At 38.9% G+C, this 6,744-nt stretch overlaps 1 protein-coding gene across 1 annotated transcript in view; it reads right to left on the bottom strand.

Annotated features, from left to right (window-relative positions):
• The window catches only part of LOC102771601 (chromosome unknown open reading frame, human C11orf74), a 59,905-nt gene that overhangs the window by 44,660 nt on the left and 8,501 nt on the right, over positions 1-6,744 (bottom strand). The gene's annotated exons all lie outside the window — the stretch shown is intronic.

Below are 6,744 nucleotides of genomic sequence, written 5' to 3' on the forward strand. Positions count from 1 at the left end.
TGCTATATAACAAATAATAATAAAGAAATTCCCAGGTAGCTATTTTGCCACTACCAGTAGGACATGTACTTAATTCCAAGAATGTCAATGTCAATCCAATTTTCCAGAATTGAACCCCCAACAAAACTCTAACACTGAATTATATCAATGTTGCTCGAACCATCTCGGGTAACTACTTCAGCAAGCAAACACCACACAGCAACAGTCACCCGTATTGGAGATTGCTGTAGATGTCTCCTTTAAGACTTTCAGTGATGACAGAAATTCCTTTAAACTTCCCAATTCTCAAACTGGGATAGTTTGAGTAGTTCGCCTTAACACATGTCAGCTTCACTAAAGGCAAATAATTAACAGACTGTGCCCAGCACAAATTCAAAATCCTTCAAGACCTTTAATTTCCTTCACAGGATTCTCACAGTAAAGAAGAGGTTATGCTTTCATTGACTTTTAAAGACTTTTGGAAAATCCAGTTTCACAAAATGTCATTATTGGAAGCACTTAACAAATACCCACCTTCAAACGTAGAACTTGCCCTGTCTGTGAAAACACAAAGAACCTAATGTGAAAAGTCCCCCGGGACTGACAGGGCAGCTCAGCGTTCGCCAGACAGTCGAGTGGTTTATGCAAATCCCAGTGGTTTTCTAAAAGGAAGCAATGCTTTCTCAGTTACTATTCATACTGTGTTTGTGTTTTCATCATAAAGTATTTTTCTAAAAGAAAGGGAGAGAGAGGGGGGGAGAAAGACTTGCCTGGATAACAAGATTCTTTGTTTGGCTTTGGTTTTCATGTTTTGGGGCTTAGAAGCTCCACATGAAAGACCCAGAACCTCTGATGATCAGTCAATGTGTATAAGTATCTACCGGTAAAGCATAAGTATCACCATCACAATCACAGCCTCCAGTAGGAAACACTGGGAGGAAGCATTGCTCTGCTCGGACGACTAAACATCACAGGAAACCACAGGTTTGGTGAGGAGCAGGGCTCTCTTACCGAGCCGCCGAGCTCCAGCACGGGAGCCCTCCCTGGAGTCGTTTTCTACCACCAGCCAAGCCCGTCGTGTGTGTGTGCTCTCTGAAAGGAGGTTATTATGAAATACAGGATGTGGAATTACCACCATTGACTTAGCACATCGTTGATGTTTACCTTCAGATCCCTGCTCCATGCAGCTAACCTACACACAACTTTCAAAGACAAGAGTGTAAGCCTTAAGAAACAAGATGCCATGAGCTAGTCTCCTCTCAATGTACATAGCCTGCTTTTTAAAATTATTTTATTGCTGAGAGGGGGGGGGAAGAGATTGAGATTGTTTGGTTGTTCTACTTATTTATGCATTCATTGGTTATTTCTTGTATGTGCCCTGACTGGGGATCGAACCCACAATCATGGCATACTGGGTCAATGTTGTGACCAACTGAGTGACCTGACCAGCGCCATAACCTGCTTTTTAACAGCACAGAGAGAGCTCTATGTCCACAAACAAGTTTTTTTTAAAAAAAACTGGGAGCCTTACCACTGATACTTAAATAAATAACACATTTTTAAAGATTTGTCCAGGAGCCATCAAAACGCACTTCCTCAAATTCTCATAGTTCTGCTCAACAAAAATCTCCCACTGTGCTCAAAGGTAAGATGGGATATTATCAAAATAAGTCTCCCTGCATAAGGAAACGAAACCATCAACCTTGATATTTCATAGACTGGGTCTCCCTTTGTAGTTTGGAAAATGGACAAATCTTAAAAAGACCAAGTTGCATTGTAAGGGTACTGAGTTAATTTATGATAGAAGAGACCCGGTGTGAACTAATTGCTTCTTCCTTGACAACTACACCTATTTTGCATCCTCTAATTTTTTTAGGTCTTTTAGTTCATATTAAGAAAAGAGAAAAAAGACCAGTGACAGAAGTTGCCATAGGTTCTTAAACTTGAGAGAAACAGGAAGGTCTTCTAGTCCAACCACCATGAGTGAATGAATGAATCTGGGAAACTTTAGTTGGGGTTGTTGTCATCTAATGACTCTATTGATGAGAATTATTGTGTGGCTCTCAATGTCATAAATAATAATGACATGCTCATGATTATGAATCTCAGGGTATATATGAAGTCAGCAGGGAATTAGGCAAAAAGCAACTATCTCCCCCTGGATGGGTATATCTATGCCTCCGACTATATTCTGTACCCAGTAATACTGTTGTTTCAAATACTTACCAATACAAACAAGGAAACAAAGGAAAATATAAAAGGAATAAAGAAGAAGGCATAAATACAAATCTTACAAAATAGAAAAGAATCTCATTTCCTTTACTTTTCCCCCCCTAAGGATGAGATAATAACATACAATTCTAACATCAAAGAATACACTGCACTTCAAGTTATAAGCTTCTGCCAACAAGTCTATTCTAACACTTAAAAGGCATGGAATTTTTCATTATCACCAAAAATGTTGATGGCATAAGCATCTATCTTTTACAATTCTCCCAGGTACACTGCAGTGAATATCAAAAGAAGCACTGAGAAAGAGGACTTTAGAAAAGAGAAGTTGTGTTGTCATCCATGCAGAGGTCTCAGTAGGAGGCATGTCTTAGCTATACTTTTTTCCTTGACCAAATCTCATCTTAAGGAAAAGTGAAGAAGAATTGCATGTAATAAAAAATGCGGGCTTACTACATGCTTACCATGAACATAGATATCACGAAGTTTGCCTTAACAGAACAGATTCTAGTTCCTCTCCTAATGAAGATTGTAATCTACACGTTCAATACAGGACTCTATTTTTGTAACAGGAATGACTATGATGACCTGTTTCATGATTAGTGATATGGAATGGAGTGAAAACATCCTATATAATAAAAGCCTAATATGCAAATTGACTGAACAGTGGAACAACCATGGAATGACCGGTTGTTATGACACACACTGACCACCAGGGGGCAGACACTCAAAGCAGAAGCTTCCCACAGCGTGTATGTCCTGACATGTGTTGGTGATGGGGGGCGGGACCAGCGAGTGGGCAGTGCCAGGCCAGTCACGCAGGTGCCAGCAGGAGGCCCCAATTGCCCTGCCAGTCACCCTGCAGATCAGCCCTGATCGCCAGCCAGGCCTAGGAACCCTACCCATGCACAAATTTCATGGACTGGGCCCTAGTTTTAAAATAAAGGATGTAATAGGAATAAGGACAATAAAACATATCAAGGCAAAATGGTGAATTTTATAAAGGAAGCAGGAAATATATATATAGACAATCTGTAGGATATGGTACTAGGGAAAAGTATGATCCATAAAAAGAAAATTTGATCAATTACACCTTAGGAAAATTAAAAACTTTACTCTGTGAAAGATCCTGTTAAGATGAAAAGAAAAATTTCAGACTAGGAGAAAATATAAGTCACATATCCAATAAAGAACCAGCATATAGGATATAGAAAGAACTCTCAACACTTACTAAAGGAAAAATCCAATTTACAAAGGACAAAAGACACACATAGATATTTCAGCAAAGAGGATATATAAATGGAAAATAATTTCATGAAAAGATACTCAATATCATTAACCACTAGAGAGATGCAAATTAAAACCACAATGAGTAACTTATTAGAAATGACTAAAAGAAAAAATTGTGTTAACACCAAATGCTGGCAAGGATGCAGGAAAACTGAGTAACTCGTATGTTGCTGGTGGCAGTGCACAATGGTTCAGCCATTCTGAAAAAGATTTCGGCAGTTCCTGACAAAACTAAAAATGGACTTAGCATACAAATGAACAATTGCACTCTTTGCATTTACCCCAGAGAAATAAAGACTTATTCCCATGCAAAAAGTTGTATATGAATGGTCATAGCAGCTATATTCACAATAGTAAAAAGAAAGGAAACTAACCAAATGTCCTTTAGAGGGTGAATAAACTGTGGTACGTCCCTACCATGGAATATTACTCAGCAATAAAAAGGAACAAACTATTGATGCATTCAATAACCTGGATGAACCTCAAAGAAATCATGTGGAGTGAGAAAAAGCCAATCTCAAAGGGCTATACTAGTGTACAGACTACATGATTCCATTTATAAAACATTCATGAAATGACAATTATCAAGATAGATGGGGAACAGTTAGTGGTTCTAGGGTTATAAACAAGGGGAGGAGATGGGTGAGTATCAACGGGGTAACGTAATGGATTCCTATAGTGGTGTTACAGCTGAGTATCTTGATTGTGGTACTGGTTATGCAAGGCAACACGTGTGCTATAGGTGAACTACTCACACATACAAATGAGTGTATATATATATATATACATAGCCAATGAAATCGGAATATACTGTGTGGATTCTACCGATATCAATTTCCCACATTATACTACTACATTTTTACAAGGTGTTAACATTGCAAAAGGCTGGATTATGGAATCTCCCTGGACATTTCTTTACAACATCATGTGACTCTATCCTGTGAATCTATAATTATTTCAAAACGAAAAGTTTAAAAAGGGGGGAGGGGGAGTGTGGGAAGCTGTAGAAGAAGGTTGAGCCACCTAAGGCAAAAGAGACTTAGGAAAAGAAAAAATTATCACTAAACGTTTTACCAGGAATGTTGGCACTCAGCATGTCGATTGCTTTCCCCCTGCAGAAAGCTCTGGGGGATGGGAATAATGCTAATCTACAAAATTACATGTTTAAGCAGAAACTTTCCTCTTGAAAAATTTGCTTCCCTATCCTACTCACTCATCCAAGCTACTATAATGACGGACGTTTCTTGAGGCTATCAATCATTAAGCCTGGCTGTTCATCAGCAGATTGTATAAAATCAATTTTACTTCCCCCAAATATACTCTTCCTCCAAGCTGTTTAAGTCAATCCAGACATATCGGCATTGGCTCACTGAGGCAGGTCAACTGAGTATTAGGCTGTTTTCAATTACACAGTTCTGCATCCCATTAAACAAAGAAAAATGCAAACCGTTAAGCATCCAAACTTCCTCTCTCTGCTCACTCCCTGTCGTTTTTTTAAAAAACAGATCACCCTTGTCTGTGGAATCTGAAGGATACACCCATAAGACAAATTTCAGAAAATCCGTTGTTTCTGAAATCAGGAAGAACACCTTTTCACCACCATTTCTGTTTCTTTTACCTGCTTCTTTTTAAAACTTTAGAGTTGTGGGTAACCACAAGTAAATACCCTGTCTTCATCCCCTAACAAAACTCCCACATCATTTGACCTCTAGGCTAGCACATTTGTTAAGAAAAAATGTATAATATACATTCATCAACCATATTCAAAATTAATCTCCTGCCTTCGGAACTGTGATCAACTACATCAATGAGTTATGGACAATGACGGTGAGTGTTTGAGTGAACATTTCTTGAAAGGCCCCTTTCAAAGAATCCATAAGGTAGTAGTTCCAGAGTCAACTTACAGCTCTATAATTGTGCAATAATGTTTAAATCATAAAAGGCTTATTAGCTCATTATAATCCCACCTTCACATGGGATGCAATGTCCCATTAACGCTTATTTAATCTGTATTGCACAACTATGACTGGAAGGCATCCACTCCTGATTAAAGGTATCCCCCTCTCTCCAGCTTCCTGAGCCGGTCGGCCACCTGCGCCCAGTGCGGTGCAGAGCACTTTACACCAGAAAGCCTATTTTAAAGCAAAATGTGCACAGTGGATTAGGAGCAGGTGTAGACCAACGGAACTAAATCAACTCTGCTTGCAGGAGTTCATTTCTAAGTATTTCAAAATGCCACATCTTGCAAATAAAATCGACCTTTTCATTTGACATTCTCTTAAGGGAAATGAGATTTTAAAGATGTATTTCCCAACTATTTTTAATTCTAAATTCCTAAGAATGTGAAATTATAAATGGGCTTTAAAGAAAATGCAGTGATTCCCCAGCTTCCATTTACTCTCAGCATTTTTAATTGCAATTTTTCCTCAATGTACACAAAACAAACACACAGACACACATACAAAATTTCTTCTTTCCAACATGGTTTCTATACTCAAAGGTGGAGATTAAGAACACAAACTCCCTCATCTAAAAGTGAAATTTTTATTAGTACACCACTGTAAAACACCTATGAAATGTCCCCCCATTTAACTTTATAGCAAAGAGTACACCTCAAATCAGAAAACATGGAACATAGACAAATACCAGTGATTCTGGTCAGGTGGCCATATTTAATTAATTGCTTTAAACAAAAAAATGACAAGTCACTTGTCATGTTCTCCTCTTGACAATCCATCATGCTAACTGTAGATTGCTTCTGTGCATATATTTGCTTTTCCTTCCTCTTTTCTCCTTTTTGTCAGTTTCGGTTGTGGCTCCTATATTGTGGGATTCACTCAACAAGCCAAACTTCTCCCTTTCCTTTTCTATTCATATTATTTTCTTAAAAATCAACCACCTAGCCCAGCCAGTGTAGTTCAGTGGTTGAGTGTCGACCTATGAACCAGGAGGTCATGATTTGATTCTGGTCAGGGCACACGCCAGGTTTGTGGGCTCAGTCCCCAGTGTGGAGTGTGCAGGAAGCAATCAATGATTCTCTCTCATCATTGATGTTTCTCTCTCTCTCCCACTCCCTTTCTCTCTGAAATCAATAAACATGTTTTTTTTAAAAATCAACCACCTATTAAAATTTCTTAAATTGTCTATGCCTATCCAAATGCTACATAAAGTACACCAGCCTTGGCGCCCGGCTTGGGAAGGCAGCCGCAGGCCCCATCGCCCGCGGTCCCTGCAGCGCTGGTGCGC

Source organism: Myotis davidii, unplaced genomic scaffold (genome assembly GCF_000327345.1).
Source record: "Myotis davidii unplaced genomic scaffold, ASM32734v1 scaffold94, whole genome shotgun sequence".
NCBI classification, from domain to species: domain Eukaryota; kingdom Metazoa; phylum Chordata; class Mammalia; order Chiroptera; family Vespertilionidae; genus Myotis; species Myotis davidii.